Below are 19,967 nucleotides of genomic sequence, written 5' to 3'. Positions count from 1 at the left end.
TACTTTTTGGGAACCCCAACAAAAACCTATTTAATGCACCACTTCTGAATTTAAAGCGCATATTAAGTATTACGCGAATAAAGGGTTCCTAATTGCTTTCGCATGCGATGAATGAACTTTATTAATTGTCATTGATTGCCGATTTTGATTGCCAAGGCATCTGAGCAGATGAAGTAAAAGGCTAGAAAGAAATGGAGGTGGCTGCTGATCTGACGTATATGTACCTAGCACGGTAGGCTGAGACTGTTCAAGCGCACCCAGTAAAAAGGGCCCATCTCCCCGCGAGGGGGACTCGAGTAAATGCGTCGCATAGGGGGTGGGTGTATTGCGTTAACGTTTAGTGTTTGGGGAGTTGGTGGTAGTGAATGCGTTGTATCAGCAGCTTCTTGACGTAGTTTGAATGAGTCAAGGATATAAGGCGCGTTCGTAGCCTTCCATTCTGTGTTTTTTGTGGCGCAGTGGGAAGAGCACCATGTACCTCGCGTTCCGCCCACAGGTAGTGAATGCGTTGTATCAGCAGCTTCTTGACGTAGTTTGAATGAGTCGAGGATATAAGGCGCGTTCGTAGCCTTCCATTCTGTGACGGCTTTGTGGCGCAGTGGGTAGAGCACCATGTACCGTGCGTTCCGCCCGCAGGGTCGTGGGATCGAAACCAGGCGCCGGTAAGCATTATTTTTTTATATAGTGTAGGGGGAGGGGTGCGGACCTGTTGTTGAGAGCGAGGAGGGTAGCGTGATGCGGGAGAGGAGGAGTGGGGGAGAGGGCGCACCTGGAACGGCTGTTGCGGACGCCGAGGCACGCCGACAACGCCGGGTGACATCGTGAGTTAACGAAATGCTCTGCATTTAAAACCTGGCTGCAGCAGGGAAGAGTACGGAAATAGCGCCAACTTCTGCTCACAGGCTCTCTAATCAGGGCCGCTCATTTAGTAACTCACTTTACGGTAACATGATACAGGAAAGGACAGCTGGGCGAGTTAAGGAAAGTTCATAGTTTGAAATATACAAAAAAGACGAAAATATACGAAATAATGCACACAAACGGCGAGTGGTTGAGCTATTTACTCCCGACGTTAGTGCGCGTTCTTTTATCTGTTTTTTTGTGCGTGTTTTTTTTTTTTTCAAGTGTGAACATTATTTACATGTCTCGTCAATGTAAGCCTCCGCGAGCTTCGTGAAACACGCACAATCTTCAGAACGGTACAGCGGAAAAAATAGCGCCGCACCGGACAGCATCACCGTCTCTAGCGTTTAAATAGGATCTCGTACGTGGGCGTACTGGTAACCTTGGCTACACGTCCAGGCATATTTCGTGTTCCCTCTTCTTCGTCTCTCTAAAGTAATAGGTTTGGCGTAATGAATACTTCATTAACTTGGAGTTTTGTTAGTGCCCTTTAATCACTGAAAAAGAAAAAAAAGAAAACGGAAGGCGTGTGTGGTATGTACCTCTCTCTCTCCCTCTCTCCTTCTGACCTTAGTCAGAAACTAGAGTACAGTGAAATCCCACTTATCTGGTGCTGGACAAAGTGAGTTTGTGGGAGTAGTAGGCCAGAAGGTAAAGGCGGAAACAAGAACAGTAAAGGGCGTACTCCTGCGCTCAAAAGTTTCATCCGTGTACAGCTATACACTGCTGGTAGTGAACCTTCTTTTTCTTGGGTATGACACTATGCAGGGAAAAATGTATGCAGCGATGTAGACCGAATATATGTGAAGGCATTTGCTATTAAAAGGCATCAAACAATAGCATAGTTAAACTTGCCCGAGTGGAGTAGCTCTAGAAAAATCATCTTCATGTGCTAACAAAATAAAGGGAACACAAGGCATGAAATGACCAGTGGGTTTAAATCTGTGCCTAAGAGACTCCCTCTTCTTGCGCGGGAAGAGACTCGCGAAGTTTTATGTGCGATTTATATAAAGGATGATGACGTAAAACAGTTTGTTTTTGAACAGTTTTATCCGTTGACGTTGATGACTGCTTTGTCGTCGCTAGCATTTGGCTCTACAGCAATTTACGCATATAGTACTCCTTGTAGTGACAGATAGACCATTTTCTCGTATAGCCTTGACCCCAGCCATTTTTTTCGTATAACCCGCTGAACACAGCAGAAAGGAGGAACGCTTTCGCTTTGTTTAGTTTGCAGTATCCACGCATAACGGGTGCGCATGCGCAGCGCACATATTTGGAGCGCTACCGAAAAGTACGCATGTTCGGGGAAATGTGCTTGGGTGGGCAGCATAATATCAAGGGATCAGAATTTAAGCCCACGGCTAGGTAGCGCCGCTGCTTAATGATGGCAGTGCTAAGGTAGATATAACTGGTAGCGAAGCATCCATAGAAGCCCATACGTTCAAAAAATGGCGGCTCTTAAGCTCCTAATGGGGCTTAGCGCCATCTGTGTGAGGAGGAAACACTTCCAGCGGAACAAAAAAATAAACCGGATGTGACGCAAGATCCGGTCAAAAAGTGACGTTGTTGGTGGCACTAGCGCAAAATTTTGACTTCAAAATAGCTTTAGCAGGCCTCTGATCACTGAGGGTTCATGGCATTGCCATTCGACCCAAGTTGGCGAGACCCTGGCGATTGTGCTTGAAGTCAACGCCAGCTTAACTATACTCCGTTTCATACATCAAGTGCAACGCTGTGAAGGCTACGCAAGTAGTCCGCAAAGAAAGAAGGTGTATCGCTCCGCACGGTTTTGTAGCCGTGTGGTCTAACGCGTCGCTCTGGAGAAAAGTCGCTGACTTTTTAAGTGCATGGGTTCGACACCGCGTTCCGACGTTTCTTTTTATTTTTTATCACATCTTCTGCGAGTTCAATTCTAAATCTTATTTCGTTCCCAGTAACTTAATGCGCACATGCGGAAATGAACTGCACGTATGGGTTCATTGGATGCATACCGTGCTCATTTGTGCGGGCCGAAACAAGCTCGCACCGATGTTTGACCAGCAGTGGCGATTTTGTCGCGATTCTGCCGGATCGTCAGTTTACCTCGTTGATTCTATCGAGAACTTTGTGTCAGAAAAACACGTTAATTCATTGATTAGTTAGCACAGCTGTTCTAACCAGGGTGAATCACCAACAGGTGCTCACTTTCAACTTTCGTTTTTGCCGTTGCCCTGATGATCCACATCTTTCCGGGCCTGTCTTAAAACACTCAGCATGTTATTGATTATACCGGGCCGCCAGCAGAGCAACGGGTTCAGTTTTTACAGAAACAGCTTGGAACCGACTTTGGCGCTGCACTGTGGAGTAGCCTGAAGCACTTGGTGCGTATAACGTACCATTTGTTATTCATGAGAAAGGCCAGAAAGCAGATTTCTGTACCTTAGAATACTGATTTATGGCACAGAAACGCATAATACATATTTTAAATTTGTTATTCGCCCCTTTCCAGTCTGAATATATGCAACATTTTTGTGAATTCTTGTGCGTGATTTATGTATTTCTTCACAACAATATTTCACCCCGGAAGCAAGAGTTATATTTTCTTTTGTGATTGAAAATGGAGCTCTTTAAGCTAGGCTCTTATTCGCAAGAGAATCATAGATAGGTCAATTGTTTTTACATACCGAACCTTGATATGGCCTTTTTTTCTGTGTTAAGGAAATGTCTATGGTATAGGTTAATGCTGTGACAAAAAACAGTACTAGCTCATGAGTTGGAATTTGTTGCCATACATAAATGCATACGGATTGTGTGTCGTACACAAATATTGCAAGAGGAGGCTGACTTTCGCGGTTTAAAAAACAAACTCAAACTTTATTTATAGGAGAGCACCTCTGGTCGATTTCCTGGTGGGTTCCGACTTCTTCCATTCATTTCTTTCTTCCACCCAGTTTTTGCAGAAGTTATATGACTGTTCCGGCTGTATACACTTCACGACCGAACAGGACAGCACTGCAATGAAGCACGGGTCATAGCACGGGTCACTTGGTGACGTTAAACCCCACAAACAAAACCGCACAACGAGGAAGCCCAGAATTTTTTTCTGCCATGCGATACAGAGCACAAAATGACTTGCCTGATACCCCCCTTTCATCCCGTCATATCAAAACCGTGCCCCCCTCCCCCTGACACAAATTTCTGTCTACGCCACTGCTTGGTTGTTTAATTTCGTCGTACTTACGCAGGTTACGTGCCTGCCTTAAGTATAGATAAAGGTTATATAATGCTTGCGCGGTTTGTGGGCTTCAGTTCTAAGAGCAAAATAACGCATAGTCATGTCATAATATCGACATTTCAATTTTATTCCAGGATAAACATAAAACAACTTTATTACACTGTACAAAATCAACACGTATGGAAATAAGTACAAAATGTTCGTGGGCACTACATGCATTATGATTTTCTTTGTGCGCTCTGAACCGCAGCTGTCCTGGCGTCTTATCAAGTAGAGATGGGTTTCTACAGAACTTCACCCAGGATTCCCTCCTGCAATTTCATGGTTGCATTGTTTAGGCAAGTGTCGCAACAGATAAGTAAAAAGAGAAAAAATAGATCAATGCAAAAGAAAGCGACGGCAGCAGGTGAAAACACATAGCAGAAAAGATGTGGAAGCAGCGCAGCACAGAGCAACACAACATAGTACTGCGATGGAAAGATTGCTTGCTCGTGCAAGCGCGGGAAGCAACGATCACTACGAGCGTTGTAATGCAATAGAGAAGGCACTGAGATAGACAAGTAAAGCGAATCGTTTGAGTCCGAGTGGCGCACAATACTTGCGCTATCGGAATACGCTGAGAATTCCCAGAGTATTTGACACCACTTGCTCCGAGCCAAACCTGAGGTGAAATCAAGCCATAACTGTGTCATAACATAAAGCGTTAGACCTTTTTTTTTTTCTTTTTTTTGCACCACGACGTACCCTTACACAACCCCCAGTGCACGTATTAACAGTACTATAGTTTTGCCTTACCTTGTGGAAATGACATGAAAACGGTGCAGTGAAACGCCAGGAGTGCGAAAATTGCTGTTGCATTCTTGTATAGCACATCGTTTCCGTGGGGACCGCCAACCGTTTCCAGCATCGCCCCCCGTAGGACACCGTTGGGCACGGTACTAAACGTGTTCACCCGCGATACTACACACCTGGCAAATCCACGTGGAGCATAAAATAAGTTCACATCGAATTAATAAGGAAAAGCGAATGCAAATCCGCAACACCAAGACACGTGAGGGGCGTTTCGTAGCAGACGAACTTTACGCGCGCCTTTCCGAACACTACCAGGACTGCATCACAGAGCAATGTCATGTGCTATTCTACAGAGGGCGCTACAAAAAAAGTTTTTGAGAATAAACATTTCCACAATTCTTTGCCCACTGTGCCTAAATAAATGTTATTCAGAAATAAATGTATTTCGTAAAATATAAATGTTGTTTTATTGTTGAATAAAACTTGTTTTTTTTTGTTATTAGTGGTTCTTCTCTCCACACCTAGTCACGTTTCAATCGCCACTCCCATAACTCCCCGTGTTGATGTCGCTGGCACTAGGTTCTGCACCGCTTTTCGCCCGAAGCTTCGCGACCTACTTGGATAGACCTTGGCAGTGGTCTGCAGAAAACGGTGTATACACAGTCAAACGTTCTGCAATGCACCGACTAAGACTCAGTTGCGTGGCGAGGCGCCTCTCGAAAGGAGTGATAACCACGCGTAATTTAATCGTTACGGAGCTGCAGCACAAATAACACTACTGGAATTGGGTTCTCCTTTTCAGCAGCCTATGCGGGACTAGCGGCGACGGGGTCATCTTCGAAAATCCTGATTTGATTTTTAGCTTTCAGTGCGGGGCTTACTTCTCTGCTTTTCACTTTGCAGGTGATGTCTACTTGAAAAACTGGGAACCGGTGGGCGCCTACGATCCAGCTCTTAATGGTAAGTTTCCAATCTTCTGAGCGCAGGTTACCACAAAAGCTCTGCGTCCTCTATCGAATCGTCTTCGTCAAGTCAATGTGCTATTAACGCTGAATTGAAGTGAATTTTTTTAGGGTAATTCTTCTTTCGAAGCAACCGGAAGGACACCGAGTGTGATTAGAGCTGATGGGTGCCTCACGCACGCAAACGTATACGCTCCTCCTCATTATTCTTCTACTCACTTTACTGTCCCTATTTAGCGGAAGGATAATGACTATGGTGTACGTTCTGTGCAGCGGCACATGACTGTCTTTCATGAGAAAAGGCATCATGGTCCACTGGAGGAATGCCATTTTACGCCACTCATCCGCTACTGTAGCCAGTTTTATTTGCTATTTTAACAATCCTCGCTGTAACTTCTGCCTCTAATCAGGAGAACGAGGGGGATGCCGCTCATCACGTTGGGAGAGGATCATACCGCGCCTAGTGAGCAGTGGAGCATGATGATTATGATAACAACGCGTCCCCAGGAACCAGCATACATACTTTTGTTTGGTGACAATTATCTTATGGCCACGGCGTAACCAACGGGGCGGGGCGCCCCTGTTTGCCGCCAGCGACGCGTTCTTCTCATTCGCGCCAAGGTAGGGACGTCGCTTCCTCCCGTACGATAGCAGTGCTGCCAACGGCACTCCTCCGACGCCGTGGAGCCGTGGCTAAGGTGCCACTTAGGTATCACCGATGCATAATCGTTAATAGAAACGCTCTTGGCCGTGATGCAATGATATGGGTGCCATTCAATTTCAATGAACGCGTCCAATCGTCGAGTACACCCGCTCCCCTCTCTTCAAATTATCCGCGTACCTGCACAAAATTCTGTCTTCAGTCGTTGGAAAGCGCTTCACGCATGTGATCAACCCCTGCGACTTCATTTAAAGGGTCCGTGACGCGACGATATGCACCGCGACGACGAGGTGATGATTTCTTCCGACGTGGTGTCGCTGTTTATTTTGATTGCGACTGAGGGGCCCGTGGAAGCAAGCACTTCTGCTATAGAATCGGACAGGGCTCTGCCAGACAGGTCACCAATTGACGTTCCTGACTTCAAGACGCTCCTCAGCTTTTGCCTTGGAAACATGCCCTCCTGCTTCGACATCGCCTTCTGCAAGAAAGTCCACAGTACGGCAGTGAGTGCCTCCGCCTCTGTTACTGCTGCCAATCTTGCGGTGGAATGGCGGAAAAATCGCGCCTTTGCTTCTTTCAGTCCAAGGCCAAGAATTTGTCTGCGCTATATGTATGACTGTTTTTGTTTGATTCGACGCAGCTATTTAGCTTCGTTCATTGTGCGCATGAAAGGTCAGAAAAGGGCCATCAAAGTCGCAGCAGAGGCGGAGGTCGGCAATAAACTCTTATTTTCGGACGTGCTTGTCAATAGAGTTGGTGTAGCGTTTTCCTTCGTATGCTTAATGGACAAAAACATTGGCCGCTACCTAAACTTTCAGTCCGTCCTCCTGTCGCTCACAAACGGACTATTGCTGCCTCGCTGCTCAACCATGCACACCGCATTTGCACAAAAGCATGGTCTGTTTCACCGGCTTGGACCGGGTGCGAAACGAGCTCTCAGCAAGCGGCTATTCCATGTCGCTTTTTAATGCTCTGGAGCGCCACCTGTCCGATTCTGTCCGGCCGGCTGATCCCCGACCAGGGAACCAGGCTGCCTTACCCTAGTTCCTGGGATAAGCTAAACCTTGTCTCGCATGCTGTGGAGTTATGACCTTGATGTGGCACACGCGCGTCTGTGTAAGCTGAGGCACGCACTCATGGGCGTTGAGGTCAAGCTTCCGGAAGAATGGTTTCCTGTAGTCCACAAGATGCCTTGCGAAGGTTGCAACCATGCATACAGCGGCCAATCGGGCTACTTTATACAGAGACTGAGCCAGCACCAGAACTATGTCTAAAAGAAACGAACAGCGTCAAATGCTCTTGCCGAGCATGCAGATGCAACGGGCCACAAGATTTACTGGTAAACACAGGCATTATCGCCCAAGAAAGAAGCTGGAAACCATGGCTTTGTCTGCAGTCGTTGGAGATACAGAGAGCACCTCATATGATCGAAATGAAGGAATTGTCTCCCCCTTCGTATACGCGATGCTTACGTCCCACAGTGAGGATTACATAACCTTCCATGAAAACTCTTTCACCCCATTGTGAACAAGGCTTCCGTAGCGAAGCCGAAACGTCTTTTGAATGTTCGTTTTTGAAGTTTTAACAGTATTTTTTGGTCAGCGTCTGTCGTTTTTATTTCAACATGTCCAATCAATTAAGCGGATATCAATGTTAACCTTTTTTTTTTTTGCGTTGGCATTTGCTGCGGCAGCGTACGCTGTGTGGTAGTCGGTTCAGGCGTCGGGGGTGAAAGCATAGAAGGGGGCTTCCGCCGTTTTTATGGGTTAGGGCCCGGGGATAGCGGCGGTGAGAGATGGCAGGCCGACCGGACTCCCGCAGCCTGTCAAAGAAAAGCCAGTGACGCGGCGTTGCTATAGCAGCGGACTACTTATCTCGACGACTGCACGTGCGCTCGAGACTGGCGGCTCTGAACGTCTCTTGACTCGCATTGGTTAAGTGCCATGAGACGGTGCTTCCTAACAAGCGCTGCTTTATTGCCAGTTTTCTGATAGACTGATGGCTTATTTCGTCTGCACCCTGTCAAAAGTGGATTCGCTTCTCAACAAGCAGCTTGCGCGATCACTCCTTTCCCGGCTCGTCTGTTTGCTCCGTCCGAAACTCGTTTGTATTTTTGTCACCTAACTCCTCAAGGAAATGTCCCGAGCTCTTTTATCACGGGGATACTTCTTGTCAGCGTATGTCCATCGCCGTGTGTCCCTAATTGTGTGGGCGTCGCCGGCACCACGGCGTATGCGGCGCCCAGCTCAGAGTCTCAAAAAAGAAAATGATTTTGCGAGTTCGACAGCTTTGAGCAGCAAGCCCAGGCCCTTCCGCTTTTGAAACGCGGATCATAACCACTGAAAGCGCCCACGACTCTTCGCTGAAGGCAAGGCATAATTGCGGGTTTCGAATTCAACTTTCCTGGCATGTTTTAAAAACAAGGAGATGGAAGAAAAAGTCATCGTGGCCTGGGGCCGAACTTGAAACCGCAATCCCAAAAAGACATGCCGTTGCATGGCATGTCTATGGCTTGGAGTCAGCGAAATTGGCAATTCAAATACCACACTAGTACATCTGGAGGGTTTCGCGTCCCAGCGAGTAGCCACATATACAGAAAAGAATTTATAGTTCTAAAGCAACAATTTTAGCACGTACCGTATGATATATTGCCCTTGAGAATCATCATAATCGCATTCCCGTTTCATCAACAGCTGTCCCTGTTTTTTTTGTTTTACATTTTATGTTATCGTTTAGTTTGTTGTCGACTGTACGTCAACTTATCCATATGTCAACTTATCCATATACCGATCTTCTTGTTCTATAGGAAAATATAAATTGAGTAACCCATAAATAGCGCTGTTTTCATGTCTCAGGACACGTCGAGATGGAGTCGTATTTCGAGTTTCGAAAGGGGCCCACACCTCAAGGGAAACAGTCAAGCATGGAAAGCGTCTAACCAGCGATACTCGAGTGATTAGACGCTTTTGAAGTGGTAAACACCCGCAGGCGTGTACATCCGTGCGTACACATGTATCCACGAGCCCGCGCGTTGCGAAACGCCTCAGGAAAGCGATGGAAACACCCACACAGAAGCGGGCGAGGGGGCGGGCCCGAAACGGCCCATAAAATGGCCAAACTAAACTAGCGCGCAATGCTACACGCTGTTATTGTAATGAACATGAGTGTCGAGATTTGATCTTACAGCAGAACAGGGTTTACCTATAATATTTCAGCTTTTTATTGAAACACAGTAGCACCGACGCGCACACGGCAGCCGAATTGGTGGCCCGAATCTGCCTCGTACTGACCACGAATGGCTTTATATATAGCGACCTGCCCACGCGTACCGATTCCGCGTGCCAAAGTTGTTATTGTTTCGTTTTGTTTTTTCCCACGCCACTGCACCGGCTGGCGCTGCATTTAATCCCCAATTCTCCGCTGGATACGCGTATGCTCGGCCTTCTGTCGTTGTTATTTAATGTTTTTCTCGGTGTATTTTGCTCAGTCTTTTGCGATCTACGCTGGGGGAAGTCGACACCTTTTGTGGGATGGACGGTGTGCTGAAATACGAGTTTTTCAACGCGAGATTGTTACTTGGCTAGGCTGGCGAAAGCACGCACCCGGCCGGCGTCCTCCGAGCGCGCACCCATCCGGATATCGTCCGCAAAAACACTGTCCACAGCTGCTAACCCTCTGCTGATGCGTTCCTCAGCATTCCACGCGTTTGATAGCGCATTTACATCCGAAAAAATAAAATATTCTGCACGTTTTGTTTATAGCATGGAACAGAAAAAATGAACAGGAAGACGCCCTTTGCGCGCACAGTTCCATATAGTGCATCGAAAACAAAAAGGAAATACAGGAAGAAACACTCTGCGGGTGGTCAATTCTTATTGAATTACGACGCATAGCACCAGTGCAAGTTATAAGAAACAAGAAGTCGCAGTGACATCTACGTTTAGGTCTTAAGATTTACGACGCGATCGCGTTCCATCAACGCCGAAGGAGCGTTTTGGGGACAGAGTTGCTGCGTCTATGATTTCTGCTTTCAAAGCACTAAGGTCAGCCATGAATGCAAGAACAGCCTTTTCGGTTTTAAATCACCGTTGCACAGGACAGACAGACGCCACCTATGCTTGTGTGGCTCAAGACGTGGGCGCGAAAAGCTGCAGCTGCTTGGTGTTGGTCAACTTCAGCGAAAAGGCGACACTGTCAGGAGTTCAAAGTGCTTATTCCTTCACCTCGTGGTCGGTCTGAACATTCTAGATTTTGCTCGGAGGGAAATTGAAAGAGTACCTTTGTTCATTAAGAAATAGTGGGCGTGTGTGCAGTGAGGATGTACCCGAAGTCCAAATACCCGCATGCAGCACCTTGCCACCAGCACCCTAAGGCTTACCTTGACGTGACGAGCTGGTCCAGGCTACCTCCCATTTCTCCACAGAAACAGAATGCGCAATATCCGAGTTGTTCTCCCCTGAGCATGCCATCTTGCAAATGACTGGGTCACGTGGTAGGTGGTGCATGTTTACCGCATTTAGAAGTTTCTATTTCCCGTCAGATGTTACCTACCAAGCATCTTCACCCAAATGGATTTGTGAATGTATAGATCGTTTTGTATCCAGCACAGAGTTTGCGATTCTTCAGTCTTGGAACCCTTTGTGGCAGGCGAAGGATCGGGTTCGTAGGTATAGAAAGACGAGACGTTCTTTGTATTCTTCGGGAAGGGGAGTGTGGCAGACGTGGCCGCAAGGAGCGTCGTGTGGGAGTTCGCATGCGAACTCCTGGTGCCCATGTAATTTGAAACTATTTCATTTGAGGTGGGAGAGAGAGAGAGAGAGAGAGAGAGAGAGAGAGTAAACGTGTTTATTGCGAAAAGCAATGAAGAGTAGTCAATGTCCAAGACCCTTTGAGCTTTCCTTCCCAGCCTCAACAGCCCTCAACACCAGCAGGCGCTGATCATTGAAGTCGGAGCTGGCCAGAGCTCTCTCCGAAAGCTCGCGAGATCAAAGGGAGGGATTTCCCGAATGTAGTGGGGCATGTTCCCGGAACGTTTAGGTAATGTGTCTGTAATGATGTCTGAAATGCTGCAATGACAGCCTGTAATTATTTTGGGCTGTTATTTGATAGTTTCGCTAATTGGATTGCAAAGAGGATGGCTCCAATATCCGCTTCTTCAGTTCCTGTATGAGGGGTAAGGTCATGCAGTCACAAAGATTGCCAAAGTAGTCCAATGCGACGATTGTTTGCTGAGTACTTTAGTTCTTTCGAGCTACGCTGTGCTTGTATGGTTTTGAAATTTTAATGGAAGGAATTTGATCCTGGCTTATCACCGATTGGGAAGTTTTTATGAGGATCGCTTGATGGCCGACATGTTCATCACGACGTCCAGAAGGGGTGGGAGGATGTTTTTCATTCGACAGCCCGTGCATACTTTTTTGTCTTTTTTTCACGTACAGCCGCTTCCTTCGCGTAAGAGCGTTGCTTCCCTAATGTCTACAAAGGTGTTATGAAGACCCGATATCAGGACCTTAAGGCGACCGTGGGAAGGGGGGGGGGAGGGGGAGGGGGGGAGAGGGGGGGGTTGAGGGCTGGTGTGTATGCTGTTCTGATGAAAGCGTTTATTTGGTTTTCTCTTGTGAGGGTAAGTTAGTGGCACTGCAAGATGTAACGTTGTCCGGCTCATAATAAGTGCCTGAATGAGTCATCGTTTCCTCTTTCACTCTTGTTGATGCTCAAGTTACGCGTTTTACAATGTCGCCCAATCCGTTAAAGATTTTTTATATCTTCTCGATTGTGAGAATGGCTATGACGCGTCACAGAAGACCCATGCCGTGAATTCTTGCTTTTGTGTTTTCCGGGAAGACATTCTTAAATATTTTTGGGTGATTATCTTCGTCGCGTGGTGCCATCATTCATTTACCCTACACACCTTGCAGCGGTGACAGAATCGGAAATTTTCAAAAGTAAATTAAGATTATTGTAATTAAGCGCTACGCACTGGGTTTCATTTCTTAATAGGAGACCTTCTATCTCGTTTCTGCTCATAATCTGGACCCTTCTTGATTTTTGAGAGACTGCAATAATTTTCTGCTCTTGTTTTTGTTAAGTGACGCAATGTTGGTGCCGGCATTAGTTACAATACAATAGGAGACCCGCTTTGGTGTGATGGCGTCAGTTGCGGGCTGGGCTGCCGACAGCATAGAGTTTCTTACAATATACACTAGAGAGGAACCTGGCGCTAGCGTGTATGCGGCTCTTATCAAGGCCATCTGTGTCGTCATGGGCCACCATCACATCATGCGCTTGCCTTAGTTTCATTATTGGCTTGAATTTAAATGCTTTAGTGACGGCAAATTTAGGCGAAGTGCTACAAAAACGCGAAGAATAGTGTGCAATTGTGTAAATGGAAAATAAAACAGGCTGTCTTAAAACTAAGGACAAAGGAAGCAAAGCGTATTTTTGCCGGAACGGTTGTGCCTGCTCTTCTGCAGGCCAAGGTGGTAGTTACGACAATGTTAATATTTGGGGAGGAAACTTATTAGAGACTCTTACTTTATTAATTTTACCATTATTTCAAATAATAAGTTGTATTAAGAGTTTCGAAAGTTTTTTGAGCATGCTTATGAAAACGTCGCCTTCGTGGTGAACCGGTGCACCGACCGTCAGCAACAGTTTAACAAGAGAAAAGAAAACGTGTCGTGGACGATGACAAGATAGGACGGGTACAGGCCAGGCGCCCGTATCTGTCGTATCTTGTCTTCGTCGAAGTACGTTTTCTTTCTTTTTTTCGTCAACTACAAATTTTGCAGCGGCATGTTACCCGCTCAGTCATGCGTCCGAATTCGACTGAGGCATGATCAACGTCAGGTACGATCACTCACTGCCTGCTGTTTCACCGAACACGGCTACCACAGTACAGGGAGGATTTCGGCTTCCTCGTAGCTAGTAGACGTGTTAATGCATAGTGAAGAATGCAAATCCCAAAAACCGCTTAAGAATCCAATTGTCATGCCGAGCCCAAGCCAAAAGGGGGATCTTCCCATAAACCCCCACGAGGACATGGATTACAGGGCAAAGTTTCCTCTCTAGTATACTTACTAAGAAACTCTATGGCCGACGGTCTGCCGAGCACTCCACCACCGAGCGAGCGTAGAGTTAACTGCACTGAGCACGCGCGCCGCCTGCTGAATTCGCGTACCTTTTCTTTTGTCTCGGTCGTACTATCATTGTCCTTATTTCCAGATTTCATCTGGTGCTGCGCGTATTCCAGATTCAGGCCAGCCTTCGCATCTGCCTGTCGTAGTCGTAGCTTCCGGATGGCAGCGATGACGTATTTCCGCGGACACTTCATGGGCACCATAGAGTTTCATACTAATATATACTAGAGGGAAATCTGTCGATGCAGTCGCGGGCCGCCGTGGGCGGCGCCATTGCTGCTAGAGACGTTCCTCGCCTACTTGGCTTAGACAAAAGACAAAACAGAAGCCATACGGCTTCTTTTTTGTCTTGAAGCCAAAATCAACAAAAAAGGTACCATTTTTTTCTTGTTCATCCTGCATGAAGCTTCTACATAATTATTAATAAATTAATCTTTCTGGAGGTTTATTTTATAAAAACAAAATTGATGAAGCTTCTACAGTATTATTATTGCTTTTTGCAGCCAGAGCCAACTTTTCAGCCTGTTCCCGAGCCATGCCAAGGACAAGTGGAACGTGCCTGCCCGGTACACTACGGAACGCTCGCCGTAGCGCGGCTCCCGTAGACAGTGGCGCCAGATTTCCCTCTAGAGTATTAGAATGAAACTCTATGATGAGCACAGCTGATAGCGAACGGCTAGCAGGCACGGGCAAATGGAAAAAAAATGAGCCGAATAACACTATCTCGTTAAAACTAGCGTGCGTCAGAAATTTATCTGGCATTCTTGGTTGGCCTTCAGCTTTTCTGGAGGCAGTGTAGCAGCAGCATGTATAGTTATTCTTGAAAAAGTATCTGCAATGAGTCTGATGCCGAGGTTGTAGGTTATAGTCGACTTAGGCAAGAGGCTCGGCGACAAATTTATAGCCAAATGAAATGCGTTTGCGAAAGAATATGCTGAAAGATTCTGCAACATTTTTGCATCGTACTTTCAGTGAACATAACGTACGCGATAGTATTTGTTGCGTACAGCAAACCCGGCAGGCGCACGGTAAAGGCAATTTGTTTTCTCCAGGTTTTGATCGCTTCGGTTCGGGGAAGAGGCTCAAAAAGATATCCCTAAGATAGCTGTTGTTATCACCACAAGCACTTCATGACCTGGGACCGCTGCCATACCCAACTTTGCCATTTGTTGGGCTTGTAAGCCACCCCGAAAGAGCTCCTACAAGCGTGGTGCTCTAGCTATGCAGTTATGATGAAAATGCCGCTGCCGCTGAAAAGTTTTCCATCGAGTAGTGTCCTTCGCTGGAAAAACATTATTTTCCCGCAAGAATGACGGCTCTTACAGGCACAGAATGGCCCTGTTGAGTGTGTTTATCCAAATTTGAGCATTCCCTGTGAACTTTCGCACGCATGCGAGCTTTACGAGAAAATAAAGCTTTTCGACGTAACGCGAAAGACCACAAGGTTTCCGCATGTTTAAATGAACGAAAATGCTCGAAAATAAAGAATGCTAGTCGAGCAGGGGCATGCGGTATCAGTGTGGTTTACTTGTGTACGGTGACTTTTGCATAGCCAGAAAATGGTTGTATATTTGACAGTGAATTCTCGTTGCTGGCCGGTATTATAGGTAGGGATCGGTACAATCGGCATTTATAGGTATGACCGCTACTTTCATGCGGGCAGTCCCAGGCCCCACTGCGAACGAAGCGAAGCTGCTGAGTTTGGGGATTAAACTTCGCTCCACCTGACGGAGCGCGCCTTCCCTACACGGCAATTTTTTTCGAGCGCTGGCGCTCAGTCGCTCTCCGTAAAGCCGGTCGTGGTACCGACGAAGTTTCAGCGCGCGCGCGTTTTTCTCCCCGATAGCGTTTGTTGGCGGCTGTAGCATGGGGAAGTGCATACTCACAATAAACATTTGCGGTTAAAGAAGAAACTACGCGGGATACTTGCAAAGAGGAAATGGTAACGAATTCAGCGGAAGCGACATTTACTGAATATCCGACACTGCCATATCTCGGAGAACACGATGCGTTTCACGCAGCGCGTGCGTGTCACACAGCTTCGAACTGGCGGGCCAGAGACATCGATGAGAAAGGGAGATATTCGTCATATATCTTCTTGCTACCGGTGAACGAAAGCATGCGCCCACGTGAGCACAGCAGTCCGTCGCCTCATTTCCATGGAAACGCCGCGGGAGCTGCAAGAGCGAGTTGCGCTGATTCTTGAAATACGCCGAAGACGCCCCACAGGGCGACGACCATCGATCTTGGTTGTCCCTGGCCCGGCCAGCGCTGCACTCCCCCTTCGGAGGCGGCCCCGCTAATAGTTTACCTCCCTTTTTCTTGTCTCTTGATCCGCTACGGTCGTTGCTGTCACACGTGGTGTCCAAGGCACCGGAGTCGCGCACGGGAATATCGAGAGACGGGTGTTCGTCGTAAAGTACACCCAATACTTGGCACCTCCTGCGCATGTATCCGAGACACTTGGCATTTTTGTCTGTATCGCTGCTGGCTAGGCTTGTTTTAGGCCAGATTGCCGGCCGTGGAGCCGCGCTGTTTGCAATTTATTGCAAGATAAATTACGCTGCTCCCGTGGGTGCGGAAGCGGACGCCCTGGCGCTCCCGCTGAAAGCGCTCGGCTGCCGGAGCGCCGTTAGCGATTGCGAAGGATAAATGGCCGTCGCCGAGCGCCTCGCCTTCTTCCGCGCTGGTGGCAGGCGAGCCTGCGCGGCGCGAGCGGTGCGTGAAGCGAACATTTGCTCGGCTGCTTTTGCCTTGCTGCAAGCGAAAGAGGCAAGGGATGAACCGCTGCTCTTCATTTATCTGCCTCTACGAAGGAAGGTTTCAGCGGGCCGGTGTGGCGGCTACAACATTTTTCCTGCACGTCCGCGAGTTCTTTAATTCATTCTACACGAGCCATCTGTTTGTTCCTCTTGGGTCGCAGTGCGTTTCCTAACGAAACGTTAATGACATTGTCGGTGGGGATTTGCCGAGTTTTGTCGCAATCGTTCACGCGTTTTTCAGTGCCATTAGCTCATTTGAACGTTGATGCCATTTACCATGACAGAATTTTCGGTATAATTTATGGTTATGTGTAACGCAAGAAACATTCCAAGCTGCAGAACAGTGTAAGAAAAGGTAAAACAGCCCCGCTTTGTATTGGATCCGCTGTTGTGAGAGGGTACAATAAGTTCTGTTCTAATATGAACTGATACTACATGAATATTACTTCTTTTTCGCCATGCTTCTTGCACCCAATTTCATGCAACCAGAGTACCACAGCTCTCAATTCCAATCTATATGTAGTACACCCGCAGCTCCACTTTCTATTAACCGTTCAAACCGAGCGCGTGTAAACACCTTGGAACTTTTTTGCGTGCGCAATACTTGATAAGCCCTGCTGCGGGTTTCGTGGTCCGGCGCACAAACATTTTACGTTATCTACTCCGTGAAAAAACAATGCACCGACAGGATGGGTATATTAATCATTTTTATCTCTTCTGAATGGGAAAAAAGGACAGCTCTGATTAACGGGTTTCCAATCATATGTGGATTCCACTACCATACATTCCGCGAACACTTATACTGGTCGTAAAACGGGTTGCGGCTGTCTGGTTTGTACACCAACTTGTTGAAGCCAAATTTTGTGAGCTTTGGCGTTGCACCCATATTTGTTTTGCCTGACCTACATTTTGCTGTCACGCCTTCCGCAATGTCACCAGACCTGTCGACCTACCTATGTCCCAGGTCATGAAAGCTTGACCCCGACTGCTTGAAAGCAAATATCGTGGCTGTCCTCCACTGGAAGAAACACAGTGTGCTTTCCACTGAATACGGTCGACCCGAATAGTATGTATATATATATATATATATATATATATATATATATATATATATATATATATATATATATATATATATATATATATATATATATATATATATATATATATATATATATATATATATATATATATATATATATAATATTTAAAAAACGGGTCGCCGTGACTACTGATAGCCACTGCAAAATTCTGTACTTGACTTCTGTACCTTACTAACCATAGTCTTTACAAAAGCCTTCGTTTCGGGTTACACATATTCGCTAAAACATGCTCGCTACGTTACACCCGTGTAAACTGCATGCCATGTACCGCTAACCTCTGCATTCTTTTGCAGTGTTTTACAATTGTATGTCCATATGTCAGCAGCGGCGCTTTAAAAAAGCACGAATACAAAGAAAACTATACAGTGAACAAAAACTCGATCTGGTAATTGTTCGGAAGGTCAGAAGGCAGATAATGGTATTTGTTTGTTTAATACCTGCTTCCCCTCTGAGGGCTGATATTACACGTGAAGATGCACAACTAGACGGTGCCACTCATTGCCGAATCACCATTCTTTGGTCTGTCATAGAATGAGTAAGTACGTAGAATAAAGAGCTTGGTGTTCCGATGTGCATTGGTCCTTTTGCTGCTTGCCGTGGTCTCGGCAGGGCGCGGTAGATACAACTTACCTTTGCGACGAGGATAGGATCAAAATGTGCCTGCATCAGCCTCCTCGGTCTCTGCCGTACGCACCCGGTAAATCCACCAGTCCTTGCACCTAGTGGAATCGCCTTTTGAAGAATTGAATTTTAGCATCGCTAATCGACGCCAGCGTTCCCGCCAACCGCAAGGCGTTACTGTACTACAGCGCTGCGTGGGTGTGGAAGTTCAACGGTTGTTATGCAAATTTCCGGAGAAAAAAGTTGCCTACGCTGACTCGGGTGGACGAGCAAGTCAGCGACTATAGCAACGAGTAGGACGTGGAGCTACCTAATCTAGACGCTAAGTTTATATCATAGGCGAAGGTCGCCGAGAAGTGATATAAGTTCGGGCAGCGCGTTCACCTTCCGGGGATGCCAGGAGCTGCGATCGCCTCGCCGTAGGTCATGCGGTCAGTCATAAAGAAAGACGCTCTTTTGAAATAAATGCTAATGCCATTGAGGCGGCACCAGCGCCAAGAAACATAGTGTCGTTACCCTCCTTCTTGGGAATGTAGGCAATTACGCCAAGTTTGTGCCACGCTACGCAGAAGTTGTTGGGCCCCTTCGCGAGTTGCTTCACAAGATTGCCACCTTCCCCTGGAATCCTCGAGGCACTTAACCCACCCTTGGCAACGAAGTGTTTGCAACTGTTTAATAATTCCCTAGCTATTGTTGTCACCACTGATGCTTCATCGTTTCGGTTATGACCAGTGCGGTAGCAGAGGAACGGTTCCAATCAACTTACCGTTTTCCTGGCTTCTCAGAGTCGACACCATGGAAGAATTATTCTTGGAGTGAACTGGAGGTCCTCGCTTGCTTGTCGTGACATTAACAATCGAGAGTGTACGTCTGGGGATAATAACGTTATGCACGCAGCACCAGACTTTCGCCATCCTCCACAGTACGAAAGGGGTGGGTCGCCGTCTGTTTAAGAATGCAAGATGGCATGCGATGCTCACTATACAATTGAATTCAAGAAAGGCGACAAGACTACTCTTGTCCATATCTTTCCAAGGATGCTTCTCGAAGATCCCGTCCAGCAGGAAGACACAGGTGAAGCAGTCTGTGTTCGCCAAATCTTGCGCTATTCATGATCAATTTGTCTCGGAGACTCGGCAGGACCTGTTACTGCAGCAAGTCATGAAGTGAGTATTAACGCTATGACCTGCTATTAAACCATCACTGGAGAACGCAGTCGCCTTCTATAGGGGGCGGACTCAGCTGTCTCGTAGCCGAGAACCCCTTGTTGTGTGGGAAATAGTTTGTCGTACCATCAATTCTCGTTTGAGTACTCCTTGAAGCAACCTGCTAATCGCATCCGGGACCACAAGAACAAAGTAGTGACGCTGCACTCGACTGGTGGCCGGCTATGTGCAGGCAAAAGAAGTTGCTCGTTTAGTTTTTTATTTTGGGCCAAGCTATTGACAAGTTTGCAAAACCGGCTACGCCACCGCGGTTACTTGAAGCTTTCCTTCTTGCTCGATGACGGAAGCTGGGAATGGGTCCCATCTCCAACCTCCCTGCCGGTTGTCGCTGTGCAGTTACTGCGGTTGGCTATTATAGCAAACGGCTCGGGTTCTGCTTCCTGATGATTGGGACAGCTCGAACACTCATTTCTTTCTGCGAGGCATATTCAGCAGGAAGGGCTACCAGGACGAGGTTGTGATTGACCACACTCCTCAGTTAACAGCGAATGGAACGCGGCATCGTTCACTCGTATTTTGCAGTCGACCACTCACCAAAGTAATGCAAAACAGATAGGCTTTTTAGAGTACTCGAAAAGACT

The 19,967-nt window shown here is 47.0% G+C and overlaps 1 protein-coding gene across 1 annotated transcript in view; it reads left to right on the top strand.

Moving 5' to 3' along the window:
- Positions 1–19,967, top strand: part of LOC144152254 (uncharacterized) — a 298,440-nt gene that overhangs the window by 146,667 nt on the left and 131,806 nt on the right. The window contains exon 2 of the mRNA XM_077683490.1: positions 5,816–5,872. The gene's annotated coding sequence lies outside the window, so the exon portion shown is untranslated. The remainder of the gene's footprint in view (positions 1–5,815; positions 5,873–19,967) is intronic.

This window comes from Haemaphysalis longicornis, unplaced genomic scaffold (assembly GCF_048455015.1).
Source record: "Haemaphysalis longicornis isolate Haplotype H1 unplaced genomic scaffold, Haemaphysalis longicornis Haplotype H1 scaffold_1, whole genome shotgun sequence".
Taxonomy (NCBI): Eukaryota; Metazoa; Arthropoda; class Arachnida; order Ixodida; family Ixodidae; genus Haemaphysalis; species Haemaphysalis longicornis.
This window is presented reverse-complemented; position numbering and strand designations above follow the sequence as displayed.